The sequence below is a fragment of the Octodon degus genome, unplaced genomic scaffold (assembly GCF_000260255.1).
Source record: "Octodon degus isolate 3935 unplaced genomic scaffold, OctDeg1.0 scaffold00089, whole genome shotgun sequence".
NCBI classification, from domain to species: Eukaryota; Metazoa; Chordata; class Mammalia; order Rodentia; family Octodontidae; genus Octodon; species Octodon degus.
Window position 1 is genome coordinate 3,952,900 of NW_004524665.1, and position 19,087 is coordinate 3,971,986.

The window sequence follows — 19,087 nt, forward strand, 5'->3', positions numbered from 1 at the left end:
TCACAGGTGTGGCCTGGTTCTTCGCATGCTCGCCACAGCCTGCATGGCTCCTGAGGCCACAGCAATCTGTGCTGCTATGGGCTTTCCCTGAGACTCCTTCCCGCTATGGCCAAGTCGCCTCTGACGGCCCTGCACACCGTGGCTGGCAGCGCATCTCCCTCTTTCTCCCATCCTCAAGCCATGGGCATCCTGCCTGACTGCAGATGAGCAGGACCAAGCAACAGCAGGCCTAGTCCGAGCAGGCTCTGTACTACAGGCTCACTGCAAGGCACTAGCCTGCCTAGAAGGAAAAGAGGCTGCCCAGGGAGCAGGGGGCTGTGGCAGTCTTGGGGCTGGGACTGCCCATGCACTGCCTGGTAGCATCCTGGCCTCTGTGTACAGAGCGTCAGGAGCACCCCCACCCCCAACATCGCCAATGCCCCCAGGGGTAGGGCAGGGTGGTAAGTGTGCGGGATCATCCCAGGAAGTAAGCAATAGCTGATTCTACACCACACACACACACACACACACACACACACACACGTACACATGTAAACATGCAGGCTTGAAGCTTGTGGAGCTGTCCTCCACAAGGTTGTAAAAGTGTCACCAAGCCAGGTTGGCTTCTTCCGTTTCAAGGCGCAAAGACTGGGGGATTTTCAGCTCAGAGGATGGGGCTGTCACCAGAGTATATATGCAGTGTGATCAAAAGGTAGGGTGAACATTTAGATTAAAAATCTAAGTACTAGGGCTGGCCTGACAGCTCAGCAGACTAAAGCACCTGCTTAGGCAGAGTGCGGGGACTGGGGTTCCATCCCAGGTATGCTGTGCTGGCTCTGCCCCCGGGGCATGCTGAAACAGCAATTGAGACTGGGTGTGATGGCATGTGCCTGTAATCCCAGAGCTTGGGAAGCTGAAAACAGGAGGATCACTAGGAGTGGGATCCACATAGTGAGACCCTGTAGCCCCTGTAGTCCCTATAGACCCTGTCCTGAATACAGAAGAAAAGTCTACTTATTACAGTAAAAGACAAATTGCCATGAATCTCCTGAAAATCTACACACACACACACACACACACACACACACACTTCAAACACACTAATTCTATTGCTCTTGCTCTGTGGGAAACAATTGTGGAAGTCTTCTTTTGAGAGTGGCTGCCTTGGTGTTCTGAACTGATTCAGAGCATTTATAGCAATTTTGATCAAATAAAAATCTCATAGTGGCTGTGCTGGCCCTGCCCCTGGGGCACGATGAGATGGCATTTGAGACTGGGTGTGGTGGCATGTGCCTGTAATCCCAGCTCTCAGGAGGCTGTAAACAGGCGGATCACTATGAGTCCGATCTAGTAGTGACACCCTGAACACCCTGTAAACCCTTCCCTAAAAAACAAAAAACAAATCTTGTAGTGCATTCTTACCCACCTTTTTCTCCAAATCCAGCACTGCACAACTTCTGGCTGTTTTCCGAAGTCCCAGTGACCACGAAAGATCCACATTTTGAATCAGTGCACATAGTGGCTGCCACAAATGTGCAACGGAAGACACTTGCAAAAGAGGACTTCTGGAGCTGCTCCAGAATGTGGCAAGAACGATGAGCTAAGCGTATTTGACATGGGGCGGACCCATGACTATGTGTTTTTTCTTTTGCGGAACCACGGATTGAACTCTGGCCCTTGCGCTTGCCAGGGAAGTACTTATTCCACTGAGCCATCTTCCTGGCCCCTGTTTTTGTTTTTGTTTTTTTTTTTAACAAAATTAAAAAAAATCACTAACGCACGAATATTTTCACCTGATTACTGTACACTGATCAGGCCTGCAACCTCCCAAATGAGTGGATGGTGAAAGTTTAAGTAAAAGAGTCAAGTGGTACAATTTTAGGGCTCTAGAAGGTTCAAAATCTCAAACAGAATTCGAGATTCTCTTGGGGCTAAGATGAAGAACTGGGAAGAAGATATAGCTCAGAGGTGCAGCACCTGTCTGGCAAGGTCCTGAGTTTGATTCCTGATACCCGCTCCCCCCCCAAAAAAGACAAAGAACTTCTCTGGGCAGCCCACATTTATTTGGGTTTCACTCAAGGAAGAGGGATACTGAAGAAAGCTGAGGGATCTGAGCAGGACCTTGTGAGGCAATTCAAGGACTTCTCCAAGTAATACATTATGCTAATTCAGGAGAACTCTGTTGTCTTCAGGAAGGCCTTCTGCAGAGTACAATGCCTGCCACTTTAGGCTTCATGTACAGGCCACAGCGAGGTTGGAGCCAGCCGTCCTCAGCTGTGACCTTGCCTTGTCCTTGGAGGCACCAGAGCATCCTTGGCCACTACAGACCTCAGCCCGGACCGCAGGACCAGGGCCTCACAGAGGTCCACTCACCATGAGTCCACTTCCCATCTCCAGACGAGGGCCTAGGCCTGGGACAGACCCACAAGGAAACATGGAAAGCCAATTGGCTAGTTTAAATCTCACTCAGAGCTGCTTCGTAGTGGGCTCCACCAATGAAGCCTACATTTTGCTCATACCATCTACACATACTCTCACACACACAGAGCATCCATACCTTTGTTCTTCCAATCCTTCAGCCGGCTGCCCACCAGGAACCGCTCTGTGATGCCTCTCCCTAAGTCCCTTCCTCAGCACTCATGGACATCTTCCTCCACCCTGTGGAGTCTCCATTCAGAGCCCTCTCTGGCCAGGCTTGGGGTTATCACTTCACAAATGCTATGGTCTGAAGATATTCTGCTAATAAGACACAGTTTTCTCTCCGGAAATTTCCACAATCAGTTTTAAACACATTGCCCTCCCTCCTACATAGAGATCTGCTGTTGAGCTCGTCCTTGTCTCTAATGAGCTTAGATTCCAAATGGTGACACCCACTTATCCAGTCTCGGAGCCAGACAAGAGCTTGAGCCGCTCCAACCCCCAATGTCGATTGTTACTAAAGTGTCCCCCTGGGTCCCACTCCTTACTCAAAAATACTGTGTATTTATTAATCACTTCCCACATGGTAGGTACACAGTATTAGTCATAATATTATACATATAACTCTCCTGAAGGAGGATTTTTCTAAGGCTAAGTGGATAAAAATATAGTCTCCATGCCGTTGTCTTCTTAGTGATAAGCATGAACCCTCTTCGGGCCAGTTTACAAAGCACAAGACTGACTGTACAAACTTTACACCAGTCATCCAGTGCTGTGTAACAAGCTGTCCCAGTTTAGCAGCTTAAACGATGGCACTGTTTGGGCAGGGTCTATCTGGAACGGCTTGTCTCAGTTCTGTTGAGCTCTGCTGGGTGTGCCTCAAGGCTGGTGGCTGGGGCTTCACTCAGCTGGGTCGAGGCTGAGACTCGATACCCCACACCAACAACTTAAAAGGGGAGAGATTTCATCCATCTCTTGCTTCCAGGGGATTCCGTCCATGGCCAGCTGGCACCACTACAGGAAGGTCACGGCAAAGTGATGTGGAGGGACAAACCTGCTTCACTCTGGGCAGCCAGGACACAGCACAGGAACAGTGTCACCAATGAAGGAGCCGGGAAGCAGATTCTGTCCCCAAGGCCCACCTCCAGGGCCTCCCAAACACACCCAGAAGTGTGTCTTTCTACTCCTGTAGGCCACTTCCAAGCCAGTCAAGTTGACACAATTAAGCCTGACCATTCACTGGGCTTCCTGGAGTTTCACTCATTCTTTCGTCTACTAGTGGGTGCTCAGCTGGGCCCCAGTGGGGCAGGGCTGGCCTGCTACACCAGGGCGTGATTCATCCTTATGCCTGGCTGGCCTCCTTACTACCTAGTGGCTGGCTGAGGGGGAGGGTGGTGGGACACAAGGTGGAAGCCATACCACCTTTTGTGGCCTTGCCCATATAGTCCCTGAAATCACTTTTACTGGTTTTGATTTGAAGCACTTTTTAGGGGACCAAAATGAGACTCCTCCTTTGGATGGGTAAAATGTCAAAAAAAACTTGATGACATATTTCAAAACTCCACAGGTAAGGCTGGCAGGGGAGTGCACACCTATAATTCCAGCACTCTAGGAGCCTGAGACGGGAGGATTGCAAGTTTCAGCCCAACCTGGACAATTTAGCAACTCAGCAAGACTCTGATCAAAAATTAAAAAAAAAAAAAAAAAATCAAAAGGGCTGGGGAGGTGGATCGATATGAGGGCCCCAGATTCAATTCCTAGTATGAAAAAAGCAAAACAAAATAACTCCACAGTCTTAAAAAGAAACCACAATGAAAGGTGGTTTTAGCTTTTTGTTCCATGTATTCTTTTGGTATTGGGGCTCAAACCCAGAGCCTAGCATGTGCTAGGTAAGCACTTGACTACTGCACAACATCCTTAGCCCTTTTAGTTTTATTTTAAAACAGCATTTCACTAAGCTGTCCAGGCTGGGCTCAAACTTGGGTCTCTCCTCCCTCCGTCTCCCAAGTAGCTGGGCTTACAGATGTGTACCCCCATGACCTGCTATAATTGAACACCTCCTTTATGGGCAGTAATGAAAGAGGAACCATACAGAACCACATGCTGAAAGGTTGTTTTGAAATCCCTACACTTCGTTCTTCTCCCAAAGAACTGCAGGCGCGCATTTGCGTCCACAGTGCTATTCTTCCCTTCTTCCCGGCCAGCCTGCCTGCCTGAGCTCGGCTCTCGCTCCTGCAATCCCGGCATCTTCACAAAGTTGAATGTAGTCTTGGGTTTTTCCGTTCTCACTTCTATCTATTCTATTAGTGGAACCCACAAAATGTTTCCTTCTTAAGAGAGTGTGTGGGGGGAGACTGTCATCCTTTCCTGTTGTTCATGCATTGTATACATGCATATACATTCATGTTTCTTTTTTATTTTGTATTTTAGGGAAAGGTCTAGAGGGTGTTCAGGGTCTCACTACTAGATCGGACTCGTAGTGATCTGCCTGTTTACAGCCTCCCAAGAGCTGGGATTACAGGTTCGTGCCACCATGTCCAGTCTCAATTGTTGTCTCAGAGTGCCCCGGGGGCGGGGCTGGCCCAGCAAGCCTAGGGATTGAACCCCCAGCTCCTGCTTGCAGGTACTTCAATCTGCTGAGCTATTTGGCTGGCCCACATTCATATATTTGAAAACAAACACCATCATGCTAACTTAGTGGTTTTGTTTGTAAGACAAGCCAGTAATGTGGACAGACATCCTATCCTGGCACATGGTCCATGAACGTGCAGGGACGTCCTTGGAGGTGACACTTCAGAGGACTTGATGAAGAGGTCAGTTACGAAAATGCAGGCAGAGTTGGGAGACCCAGCTGGGCTCTCTGCGACAGCTGGAAGTCATCACCCACAGATACGTGTGCGAGGACTGACGCCCTGCAAGCTCTGTAGCCATGAGAGACCCAAGAGCCCCAGGGAGGCAGGAGAGTCAGGGGTTAAAGTTACTTCTCCTCTCTCCTCTTCCTTGCCAGTTCTTCTCATCCTTCAGCCCTGACCAGACTCCAGAGGGCGCAGGGGGACCAGAGGTACTGTTGTCCTTAGGGTGGCCGGGCAGCCAGAGGACATGGCGGAGGGCGGAGAACAGACCAGGGGAGCGGGCACTTTGCACTTGCTACGGAAGCGGGTGATATCATCTTGGTGGCGGCTCTTTCCAACTCTATATACACTGAGAGTATGTGGGGGGGATGCGGGGCGCAAGTGTCCAAACAATTAAGAAAACTAGACAGTGACAGCATTTGGCATGACAGTCACTCTTAATTACACAGCTAACGAAATGGAATTCCTGGCAGGCCTTACCCCCAAGTAATTTATATTTGGCTTGGAAAGCAGAATGGTTTTTATAACAGATTTTTCTAATTATGTTTTGCTTATGTTAATACGAAGATTTTATTCACCAAGTAAATACCACCTGATCACAAAGCAGGGCGGCCCAGAAGTACACTGAGTGCCAGGTGGGCGCCAGACTGGGATTTCACCATTCGCTGCTGCTAACGCGGAAGAATGCTCTGCGTTTGTTTTGTGGGGGCCGCTTTCTCCAGCTCATGTGTGAAAGCATTAAGTGCAGCCACTCCTTCTATGGATCGAGGCCGCTTCTGGGTTCCTTAAAAGTAACGCTCGGGGGCTGGGGATAAAGCTCAATGGCACCAGTGCCTGCCTGGTGAGCGCAAGGTCCTGGTACAAAACAAACAAACAAATAAATAAATAAACATAATAATGACGCTCAGACTTGGCTATGCAAAAACATCATTTGGGGAACCTGCTAAAATGCTGATTCCTGGGGGCCGGGGAGATGGCTCAGTGGAATAAGCGCTTCCCTGGCAAGCACAAGGACCTGAGTTCAATCCCCGGTTCCACAAAAAAAATAAATAAATAAAATAAAATGCTGATTCCTGGGACCTTCCACAATGATTGGTTCTGTCGGTCTGGCTGGTGCCTCTGAAGCTGAACGTCCGCAGACATTCCTGGCCCTTCCGGTTGGGCTTCCCAGGGCATCACATTTGGAGAAACACCATTCGACAGTGTCAACACACCACTCTTATCTGAAGGAGGGAGAACAGTGGAACAGAGAACTAGGGGAGTGAGGAAGTGCCAGAGCGGGGTCCCCCCTTGCCATTAATTGGTGGAGGGGGGCTACCCTCTTCGGCTCTCATTTGCAAGAAGAGGAATAAATATCCCCAAGAGTCATGGAGAAGATCTGAGGTAATAAAAGAAGAGTGAAAAATCTCTCAACATGTAGTGGCCCCTACTGCCTGTGCCTGGATGTTTCCGGATGGAGCCTTTCTCAAGGGGACAGGGCTCTGAAGGGTGGCACCTGCAAGGGGACCCCATGGACGGCACCTGTGAGGGAACCCCGTAGACGGCACCTGCGAGGAGAACCTTTGACACCGGTTAGCGGGTGGGTCGCCTGAGATGCTGTATTTCATAGATTTCCTGCTTTTCAGCCTTCCTGCTCCCTTGTTTCCACTCATGAAATCTTTATTCATCCCCCAGCATATGGACAACAGGTTTTTCCTTGTACCCATTCTCCCTTGCCGTTGGCATTCTACCACTTGACAATATGGTGTTAACAAAAAATATTAAAACTGGCTGCCTTAAATTTTTGGTTCTTGCTCATAATGTTGCATAATGAAAAGGAAAATCTTTCCCACAGTCCCAGTGGTGCAGAAACATTTAGAAATGACTAAAAATAGCCTCCCGGATGACAGAGAGGTTGTTTTATGTCATTCTGTGATTTCTTTTTCACAGCATGTTCTATGTGCTGGGCTGAAAATTTTTTAATGAAGTCAGAATGCCAAATTTAAAGGAGCCCTTGCGCCTTGTCCATTATGGAGTACGTTCTGTTACCACTTAATTTGCTGGGCCCCGACATCAGACTCTGAAAAGCAAAACACAGTCTGACCTCATCATGCAATTGCCCTGATTATGTCAGGTTTCAGCCACACTTGCACATCTCTCCCGGTGGTTTGTGCATTTATCTGACATCTAGAGAATACAGGTAAAAAGAGTTTCTGATTGTTCCTCTTAAACACCCTAATTGGATATAAAACTATGCAATAATACATGACTTTAGCATTTTACATAACATAATTACTAATCCTAGATGACATATAGTAAGCTTCCAAATAGCATGGGAATACTGATTGTTGTGGAGAATGACTTTTAACTACAAGCTGTTCCAAGTAACTTTTACACACTTCCTTATAATGTAGTTATAGAATCTATAGTAACCTGTTAGTGACTATAAAAGCTAATGCAGAACAGGGCTTAGTGGGACAGTTCTGTAATCCCAACATGCAGGGGGCTGAGGTAGAAGGATAACTGTAAGTTAGAGGTCAGCCTGGATCACATGGTGAGACCGTCTCAAAACGCAAATAAACAACAATAAAAATCTAATGCAGCTGTGTGTGGTGGCACTTGCCTGTAATATCAGCACCCGGGAGGCTGAGGCAGGAGGATCGTTGTGATTTCGAGACCAGCCTGGGCTACAAAGTGAGCTCAAGACCAGGCTGAACTGCATAGTGAGACCCTATCTCAAAAAGACAAAAAATAAAAACTATGCAGTTACTTTGCTTTTCAAATTTGGGTGTGCACAAGTATTACCGGAGGCTCTAAGCTCTTCTAAAATTGAAGGTGTTGGGGCCAGTCACCGAGAATGGGTGCAGTGCCAGGTAATGTTGATGCAGCCAGCTGAGGACTGGCTCCTCCAGTCTTCTGGAGGTGCTTTCTTTGTTATCTGTACCCGCAGTCCCCTCGCCTGGAAGAAGAAGTGGATGCATATGCAGGACTCATGGTTGTTCTTCCCGTGCCCAACTTCCCCTAGGCTTGCTCTATGACAAACTCATCAGGTAAGTTAAATGCCCTTGAAACCCGCAGGGTCGCCTCTCTGGGACATCTCAGAAGCCCTGGTAGTAGTTCAAGGGAGATTTGGGGCCAATGCAGAAGTGCCTTCCATACCCTCTAGACCTGACCCTCACTGCTCAGTAGAGGGGGTGCTCTGCCTATTTTACATAGAGAAAGAAACAGAGGTTGGGGGCAAGGCACTTGCTAAAGGTCATAGAGAGGGGCCAGGGAGATAGCTCAGCGGAGTAAGCACTTCCCTGGCAAGTGCAAGGGTTTGAGTTCAATCCCCAGTTCCGAAACAAACAAACAACAAGCAACAAAAAAAAAAAAATAAAAAAATAAAAAATCAGAGAGAAAGGCAGACAGCATGTCCCCAGGCGGTAGCTCCAATCTCCAAATCTATTCTCTATTCTTGTTAAGAGCTTGGCTATGCAGGCTATGCAGAGTAGGGTTAGGCACCTTGTAGTAAAAAATGAAAACAAACGACATTTTCTTTCTCTTTTTTTTAAGACAAGGTCTTGCTATGTAGTGCAGGCTGACACTGAGCTCACTTACGTAGCCCAGGCTGGTCTCAAACTTACAGTGATCCTCTGACCGCAGCCTCCTGGGTGCTGGGATTACAGGTGTGAGCCGCCATGCACAGCCCGGACTACATTTTCAATACAAAGGGAGGCTACTGTTGTACATAGAAGACAGCAGCTACAAGGAAATGATTGTAAGCCTAAGAAAAGTCTCCTTAAGGGGCTGGGGAGTTAGCTCAGTGGTCTAAGAGCCTGCTTGATCAAGACAAGGACTAGGGTTCTATTCTGGGCTGGTTCTACACCATGCCAGCCCCACGCTGTGCCAGCCACTGAAACTGGTACGCATCTGTAATCCCAGAGCTGGAAAGGCTGAGATAGGATGATTGCTATGAGTCTGAGCTACATAGCAACACCTTGTGCCAAATAAATAAATAATTTTTTTAAGAAAGTCTCCTTAGGTCATAGCCCTTTGGAATGCTTCCCTCTTATAGTGAGGCTTGAAAGGAGAAAAATGGCGAGGCCCCTGGTACACACACACAGAATTTCCCAAACATCTGTCTGACTGCCAAGACAAAATAAATACCACACAGACTGGGGGGCTCACAGTCTCGGAGACTGGAAGCCCATGAACAAGGGGACAGCTGATGGCTCCTGGGGAGGGCCGTCTTGCTGGCTTGCAGGTGACTGTCTCGGAGACGAGCAAGAAGGAACCAAGGTGCCTCCATTTTTCTTTCACAGCTGCGCTGAATGCCTTGCAGCTGGCCTGGCTACCTCTGGCAGCCTGCAGCTGCTCTGGGAGATTTTGCTTTGGCCACACAGCTGTGGACACAGACTTGTCAACCCAGAATATTCTCTGCCCTCTTTCCATTCAAGTCCACAGAGGTCCTCTCCCTTACCCACCACCAAACAGAAAATCTGACTCCTGCCTTCTTTCCTGCATCAGCCCCATTCCAGTATCCTTCAGCGGGTCGCTCCATGTACTGCCCTCTGCTGGAGGGACCCAGCTCCATGCCTATCAAGAGTGGAGCTCCTACCCCTTCAGTTCCAACTCTGTCCTCTCCAGGAGGTGGCAAAGGGAGGGAGACCACCATCGGGTGCATGTGCCTCTCTATGTCAGCCTTGGGTGCACAGAAAGAGAGCAGATAAATCTTGGCAGATTCTCTGAAGATTGTAGCCAATTCACTGATGATTTAATAGAGTTGTCCTGACCTTCAACCTCTGCACCACAGAGGAGAGACCGTGGATCCGTCCCACTGCACAGGGGTGTGCAGAGGCTGTGCTTGCCTGGAGCCGCGGTCATGATGTTCTCCAGGTAAGAGGCGCTGCAGAGGTAAGAAATAATCTTAAGTGGAATCGCCAGGAAGGTTCATGAGACAGGAAACGCAATAATCATACGACAACTTGCGGAGGATGAAACCACACTACATTCCTGTTAATTATGATAAAGTCAGAGAAGTGATCCAAGAGACAGGAGAAAATCCTGCAGCGTCTCAGGGACGGTGGCTGGAAGCCATTGGAAGTTGTACTACCCTGGATGCCAGTTGCCTGAAGGGACAAGTCAGCTCCAGTCAGCATTCCGGGCAGCTCCGACTGTGTGGAGAAAGCCACAAGAGGTAGGAGCTCATCCGAAGACTCCCATAAACACAAGCCTGGTGGCTCTTGGGGTTTATAACAATAGGGGCAAGGTAGAGCAGACAGACAGCTAAGGAGGACTAAGCAGAGACTGAATTCTTGGTGCCCAGCTCCCTGGATAATGGCGACCTCCTGAATAATGGTGCCTCAGTGAGATGGAGGACATTAGGGAGATGGGGGTGGGGGTGAGCTGGTCGAGCAAGCAGCTGTGACCTATCACGGAAGACCCACAACACGTGGCAGAACACAGACCCACCGATGACTGTGCAAGTCCCTAAGCCCTGTGCGTGGGATTGGCTGGACTAATCAGAAAGTACTACCTTCAATTCTTTTTTTTTTTTTTTTTTTTTGCAGAACCAGGGATTGAACTTAGGCCTTTGCACTTGCCAGGGAAGTGCTTATTCCACTGAGCCATCCCTCCGGCCCCTACCTTCAATTCTTCACTTACATCAGGGGTGGAACCAAATGGACCTTGAAACCAGCTTAGATTTGTTCAGGATTTTAAAGTAGTACACGAGGCTATGACCCTCTATGCCCCATAACCCCCAGCCGGTACACCCTCCAACCCCAGGCCCAGGACAGGTTGTCTGGTCACAGATTCACAAGATGCTTTCTTTCGTGTTCCATCACAACTCAACTCCATACTTGTTCGGCCCAACTCTTCGACTGAAGAAACCACTCCAATGACTCGGACTGTGCTTTCCAAGGGGTTCAGTGACAGCCCCAATTATGTCAGGGACCCTCCAGCTCAGGAACAAAAGTGTTCCATTGCCTCAGAGCTCCCTTATCCTACACATAGATGACTTTCTCATTGCCAGTCAATCTAAGGAAACAGCTGATAGAAACGGGGGCCGGCCTGATAGCTCAGCAGACTAAAGTGCCTACTTAGGCAGAGAATAGAGGCCGGGGTTCGATCCCTGGCATGCTGTGCCAGCCCTGGGCCAGGCATGCACTGAGCTGGTGATTGAGACTGGGCATGGGGTCGTGTGGCTGTAATCCCAACGCTTAGGAGGCTGAAAACAGTAGAATCACTACGAGTCTGATCTACCTAGTGAGACTCTGTAGACCCTGCCCTAAATACAGAAGAAGGAAGGAAGGAAGGAAGGAAGGAAGGAAGGAAGGAAGGAAGGAAGGGAGGGAGGGAGGAAGAAAGAAAGAAAGAAAGAAAGAAAGAAAGAAAGAAAGAAAGAAAGAAAGAAAGAAAGAAAGACTGTGTAGATTCTAAATTACTTGGCTCAGCAAGGCCATCAAGTGTTGCCCTAGAAGGGCGGATTAATGCAGAAATTCCCAAGAAATGACAGCCACCATCTCAGTCCTTCAGGCAATGGGACAGCCCTGAGACCCAGTAGATGAGGTCAGTAATCTGGGCCAGACTCCAAGGAGGTTCTAGCTTGGCACCAGGAGGCCTTCTTGCTGGCTCTGGGGATTGTTCCTATGCCAGAGAGGTTACAGGCTGAGACGGGCACCTACAGGTTTCACCTCTATTTCTCCTGGTTCTCTGGGAACACATGCCAAAGTGGGATTGCCTGTGACAGATGGGTTGAGGAAGATGCCTAGAGGGGAAGTTGGGGGTTCATCAGATGGAGGCAGGGAGAGCTGTCAGCCCATCAAGCTGGTCAGACCCTGGTAAGGGAGAAAGGAAAAGAAGGCAGGAAAGAAGAGAGGGAGGGAAGAAATGAGGAAGGGAGGGAGGGAAAGGATGGGGGAAAGAGAGAGGGAGAGGGGGAGGGGTGGCAGGAGGGAAGTTGGGGTTTGCCTAGAAGGGAAGCACTTGCTAACAAAGCTCAGGTGGGGCCAGTGGGACATCAGACAAGTTAATTCAGCTCAGATTTTTATTTATTTATTTATTTATTTATTTATTTATTTATTTTTCGGCAGAACCAGGGATTGAACTCAGGCCCTCGTGCTTGCCAGGTAAGCGCTTATTCTACTGAGCCATCTCCCTGGCCCCAAGGCAAGTTAATTCAGGATGCTATAAGAAGACAACATAACTGAGGGGACAGGTGGCTTGTAAACAAGAAAGACCCATTTCTTAGAGACTGGAAGTCCAAAATTGTATGTCTGCATGTAATTACATGTGTATGTAAAGGGCCTGGCCTCCCCCACTATACGCTTGCCATAGACATCAGGTACCGCTATGGTGCTAGTTATTATTGTCACAGAAGGTACAGACTGAGTTTTTCTTTTTGGCCTGGAGATTGAGCTCAGGATCTTGTGCTTTGAGTTTTCCTTTAGTGATTTAAGATACATGTTTCTCTTCAGTGGTCTCTTCTTAGAATACATAGTTGTATTCCTGTGATGGAAAAAAATCACAGCACACTCTAAGCACAAAAGTTCTAGGCAAGCGTAATGGTCCATGCTTATAATCTCAGTATTTGGGAGGCTGAGGCAGGAGGATCACTGTGAGTTCTAGGCCAGCCTGGATTACATTGAGACTCTGGCAAAAAAGCCCCCCACATAATCAGCCAATCAATAAAATAAACATAGAATTCTTGTACTTCAAGGCCCTCACTTCACTCTGGCTTCACAATTGTCCACCAGTCAGGTCAAAGCATGCCATGTTCTATGTATGCTGTCCTGGAAGGGGGCAGGAGACACCACTGGCACCTACCCTGCAGTCATTTCCTGCTTCGCCCTCCCGGAAAGAACCCCACTTTGTTTGAACACCTCTTTTGGTATCAAGAACCCGTTTGATACCTGTTTTGGATACCTCACTGTGAGGTCTGTAGTTGCACTACAAATGCCACTAACACGTGAGACAACAGTTGATGGTGCCCTCACATCCCTGGCCAGTGGGGTTTAACTGGGTATTGTCATGGCTCATCTCCTGGGGTGGCAGTCAGAGGGCAGCTGGCGACATCTGAAGCCTCTCCAGGCCTCTTCCTTTGCAGGTCTGGTGCTTCAGGTGGGCGCAGCTGGAAGAGCTGGCAGCTGGCGGGTGTCTCTCTCAACCTCGCTGCCTCTCCTCACGCAGCTTCCTCAGGTGACTGGTCTGGGGTTCTTCCTACCAGAGTGTCCTCCAAGAAGTCTGGCTCTGTGTGTGGCAGCTGGTTTCTCACACAGCAGGAACCAAGAGACTGAGGTAGAAGCGTCGAGGATTCTTCTCACCAAGCCCTGAGGTTTGTGCTGGGACTCTTCCACCAAATTATATTCACTAGGTGTCAGCAGCACAGATTCAGTCCAAGGAAGCACTACCGGGGGGATTTTGGAGTCTGGCCATCTTGGATCCACTCTTCTCAATGAGCCTCAGGGGGCACCAACGTTACCCCACTCTGCTCAACCCACGGGGAAAAACAAGGGGTCTGAAGATGATGTTGGCTCCCTTGTTAGACATGAGCACGTGACTCCTTTGGCCAATGAGACGTGAGATGTCAACTGAGGGCTTCTGGGAAAGATCTCCACATTCCTAAGAGAGAGCCTACTTCCTTTGGTTATTTTGCATTGACGACTTCTTCCTAACCGTGGTGCCAGAACTAAGACGGGCACAGAAAACTGGAGTCTTCACTGGCACAGTGCAGTTTGTCCACTGTGCCCACAACCAGCCCACACCCACCCTACCTCTCTTATCTGAAATGTTGAGCATCTTTAAGGGTTAACTTAGGAGCCAGCAAAAGGTCAAGACAGTAAATACTTCAGACTTTGCTGGCTAAAAGGCAAAATCAAGCAACACTTCTCTCCCAAAGACTAACAGTCTTTTCCACATTTTACCTTAAAGAGTATGACAACTGTCCTTAGTTGACAGCTGCACCCAATCAGCTGTCTGTAAAGCACATTTTGCTCTCCCCTGGTTTATATTATAAATTCAGGCTTCTGAGCTAGGCATGATGACACGCATCTGTAATCCTCGCTCCTCCGGAGGCTGAAGCAGGAGGGCCATGAGCCTGAAGCCAGTTTAGGCAACTTAGCAAGACCCTGTCTCAAACGAAATAAAAAGGGCTGGGGCTATATAACTCAGCGTTAGAGTGGCAAGCTAACATTGTGGGGGGCCCTGAGTTCAATCCCAAGGATTACAAAAACAAAGATTTCTGTTGTCAAAAAGTACAACTGCTAAGTATGCAGATGTAAGCCCGCTTGGCCGCTCTAATTCCTGTCATGAGTCCATCGATGTTCAGACTATATCTAACATTTTTTCAGTTTTATTTTTTAAACTGAGTTTATTGGTACATTTTAGGTATACATAATGATCACATCTTGAGGACTTTGTACTTGTACATGATATAACTTGAGTCTTTTTTTTCGTATTCCCCTTCCCTCCCTCCAACCCCTGTTCCCCTCCCTATTTACAAAAGCTTAGTTTCCATCTTTTCTTCTCACACCCTTCCTTCCTCCCTCCCTCCTCCTCCTCCTATTTGCTGGAGAAACTGAGAGTGTTTCTCCTCCCATCCTTTCCTATCGCAGGTAAACTTCAAGGTAATAGGGATGGGGTGGAGGCTGGGCTTCTCTCACAGCAGTCAGACCTGCAAGGAGAACAACGTGTGGTGTGCGTACAGATGCCAGGCAAGCTCTGTGTCACCGAGCTACGCCCCTACCCCTGAGGAAGGCATTTTTCTAGTTTAGCAAGGCATGGGTGACTCACTTGCGGGAATCAAAGAGCTGATTGTCTTGCAGCTCATTTCTCACCGAGACCCAGGAACGTGGCTTCCTCTTCCTTCCTGCACACCCACCTGACCGGCGCACAGAGAACAGCTGACAGCGTTAACCTTCACTGGTGGGGGAGGGGTGAGAGGAGTGGGATGTTCTGCCCACCAGGATGTGACCCAGATGAACCCCAAGGTCTAGGGCAGGCCCCCCTCCACAGAAGCGTTCCTAGGCAGGCCCCAGAGACCAGAGAAGTTGCTTCTGAGTCTCCACCTCACACATGCTAGGTAAGGGCAGGGCCAGGTCACTAGAACTGGAAAGGAAAGTTAGGGGGCCATTTCCTTTTTTCTTCCTTCCTTCTTCCTTCCTTTCATTCTTTCTTATTGAGAAACAAATAGCAATGAGACAGTTTCAAAACCAATTAGTAGGACAGTTTCAATAATTAATACATTGCATATTGTTGTCTTCATAGTGGTTATTCATAGTACAAGATGCAGACATGATATCCTGCCCACAAACACTATTAGTACAAATCTTTCTTCTCATTGAAATAGGAGAAAATAGCTGTATATCTATCCTAACTATTTTGTATACACAAATACAAGATGGTCCTTCATTTATATCCCCATTTTTGTTTAGTTTTGTCAGAGATGGACATTCCATTGCCATTTAAATATTGTAGGTGTGTGAATTCAGCAAAATAATCCAATATAGTCTAGTAGTCCATAAAGTAGTGGGTTATCCATAGGACTGGCAATGTCAGAAGCTGTTGACTTGAGCCTTTTATAGCTCAGCATATTAATATGGTTTCATTTTTTTAAAAATATTTTTATTTATTTATTTATTTATTTAATTTTATTTATTTATGTGTGTGTGTGTGTGTGGCCAGCTCAGCCCACCAGGGGGCGGGGCTGGCTGGCATGTGGTGCTGGGGAATTGAACCGCGGTCTCTGTGCTTTAGCTTAGCTTGTTCTAGGTAGGTGCTTTAGACCACTGAGCCATCTCACCAGCCCATGGTTTCATTTTTTATACCTCCTTTTTATACTTTCTGCTGGATGGTTAAGACCAAGATAAAGCAAGACCTATATGACATGAAATGTAACTTTTGTATCTGACAAGGCTGGTCAAATCCCCTCAGGATTTACCCTGAAACCCTGTACCATAATTTGTAGATCCTTTGTCAGTGAATCACAGCCATTGCTTGGCCAATTTGCTCTCTGTGAAAGCCTAAGAGAATGTTTTCTCTCCATGTGACTCTCCTCAGGCACACTCTACACTGTCAATCACTTTCCTCTTGGCCCCGTAATCTCCTTGATCAGAAAATTTGGGACACCACTGAGTTACATGATGTTACAGTACAGGATCTCTTATGTTCTGAGTCCTCACTGACCTTGAAAGGCTAGGGACAAAATGTTGGCTGTCCTTGCAGTCTGTCTTTCTTTCTTTTTTTCTTTCTTTCTTTCTTTCTTTCTTTCTTTCTTTCTTTCTTTCTTTCTTCCTTCCTTTTTTTGAGACAGGATCTCACTAGGCAGTTCGGACTGGCCTTGAGCTCACTTTGTAGTCCAGGCTGGTCTCAACTCACAATGATCCTCCTGCCTCAGCCTCCCAGTGATGAGATTACAGGTGTGTGCTACCATACCTGGCTCTGGAACAGTTTCAAGATCTTTCATGGGCTTTTCAGATGCTATGGTTGGAACATGGTCCCCAAGAGTTCATGTGTGGGAAACTTAAGCTCCAAAGCAACTGTAGTGAGAGGTGGAGCCTTTAAGGCGTGTGTGGTGATGGACACCTGTAATCTCAGCACTCTGGGAGGCTGAGGCATGAGGACTGCAAGTGTGAGCAGCCAGCATGGTCAGCTTAGTGAAGCCCTGTCTCAAAATTAAAAAATAAAAATGGCACTAGGTGGGGTGGTACACTCCTGTAATACCAGCACTTGGGAGGCGGGGGCAGGGGGGTTGCTGTGAGTTTGAGGCCAGCCTGGGCTACATAGAATTCAAGGGTAACCTGAACTACATAAGAGACCTTATTTCAAAAGAGCAGTGGGGGGGGACTGGGGATATAGCTCAGTGCAAAAGCAATGGGCTCAAGCCCCTGTACTGCAGAGACAGGGAGAGAGATCAGAGACAGAGATAAAGTCATGCGCAGTATACCTCCACAAGTGGACAAGTGCATTATGGAGGGGGGCGCCTGTCAGGTTTTTCCGTGGCATGAAAGCAGAAGTAAAAGGAAAGAATGGAAAAGAGCTTTATTGCCACTGAGCAGGACACGGAAAGGATCGATGGCAGGGAGATGGGGGACCCTCTGACCTGAGAGGAAGGCTGGGACTTTAGGGACTTCTGCTAGGGGCCAGTTTGAGGGGCAGGTCCAGTGACAGACAAGGAGCTGACTGGGGGCTCCCTTGTGTGCGTGGGAAAGGCATCCAGGGCTGGGGTTGGGGAGGAGGAAATGGTCACTGGGAAGATGAGCTGTTGCTTTTGGAATTCAGCCATGTTGAATCAGGGCCATGATAATTAAGCAGCCTGACTCGGCCGGCTGGAGCCCGTCAGCGCCTAAAGAAAGGCTGTGCTCGGCTCCTTCATTCCCTCAGGTCGCTCACTCACCAGAAGACACTTCCGCTGCAGCACTTCCTCCCACCTGCCCAGGCGCTCTGCTGCAAGAATGCTGTCCACAAATGCCGCCGCTGCTCAGACTGGGTCTCAACTTCCAGACACACCAGCGAAGGAAGCTTCTGTTCACTTCTAAAGTGCGGCAGGCTGGGGTGCCCTGCTCTCAGCACACGGGCTGATGCTAAACCACTGTGCCCTGCGCTGGGCCGCCCCACGCGTCTGGGGAGCAAGGGCGGGGCTGGAGTCCCCTTGCAAACTGGAGAGGCCATCTGTCCTCCTGTAGGCTGACCGAGTGAAGGGAGGTGTGCAAAGATTTCCAAGGAAACTTTAGCTGTGGGGATGCTTAACAGGATACTGGGGTCCAGGTTTCTCCTAGGGATAGAAAATTTTCCTTCCTGGAAAGATAGGGGTCAGAACAAAGAGCCGGAAGTCAGAGGAAGTTGCATGCGAGGCCTGGTGGCCAGCCCTGGGGTCTCCACTCCATGGGCAGCTTTGTCCCTGGAAGGCGCCTCTGGGGGACCAGCCTCCCTCAGACATAGGGCGTGGGCACCACGGCTTACAAAGCCAGTTCACCAAATTGCTGTTTCAATTTTAGGCCCCTTAAAAAAGTCAGTTTGATACCTAAGCCAACCCCCCCCCAAAAAAAAACAAACAAACCCATACCTCGGCGTGCGCTGAAGATGGCAGCTGCAGCAGCAAGGTTGCTCCGGGCCTCGGTTGCTCACCGGGTGAGCATAATTTCTCGCGGCATTTCTGCCTTTGCAGCCTTCGCACCTGTTGCTTCTAGAAGACCATGCTTGACAAAGGCACTGTGGTCTGGGTCTCCTCAAGCCAAACTCCCCTGCAGCACCAGTTCCTCACACCACGCTCCAGCCGTCACCCAGCACGCGCCCTCTTTTAAGGAAACAGCTGTTGTCAACGGAGAATTGAAAGAGTTAAGCCTTGAGGACTTTAAGGGGAAATATTTGGTGCTTCTCTTCTACCCTTTGGATTTCACCTTTGTGTGTCCTACAGAAATCGTTGGTTCTAGTGATGAAGCCAATGAGTTTCATGATGTGAACTGTGAAGTTGTGGCAGTTTCAGTGGATTCCCACTTTTTTCACCTTGCCTGGATCAATACACGAAGGAAGAGCGGTGGTTTGGGCCATATGAACATAGCACTTCTGTCAGATTTAACTAAACAGATTTCCCGGGACTACGGTGCACTGTTGGAAGGTCCTGGTATTGCACTCGGAGGACTCTTCATAATTGACCCCAATGGGGTCATCAAGCATCTGAGTGTCAACGATCTCCCAGTGGGCCGAAGCATGGAAGAGACCCTCCGCTTGGTGAAGGCGGTCCAGTTTATGGAAACCCATGGAGAAGTCTGCCCAGCAAACTGGACACCAGATTCCCCTACAATCAAGCCAAGCCCAGCGGCTTCCAAGGAGTACTTTGAGAAGGTCCATCAGTAGGTCGCCATGTGCACCTTCAGCTG

The 19,087-nt window shown here is 48.7% G+C and overlaps 1 pseudogene; it reads left to right on the forward strand.

Annotated features, from left to right (window-relative positions):
- The first annotated feature begins 18,279 nt into the window (after positions 1-18,279).
- LOC101563430 lies at positions 18,280-19,087 on the forward strand (annotated as a pseudogene).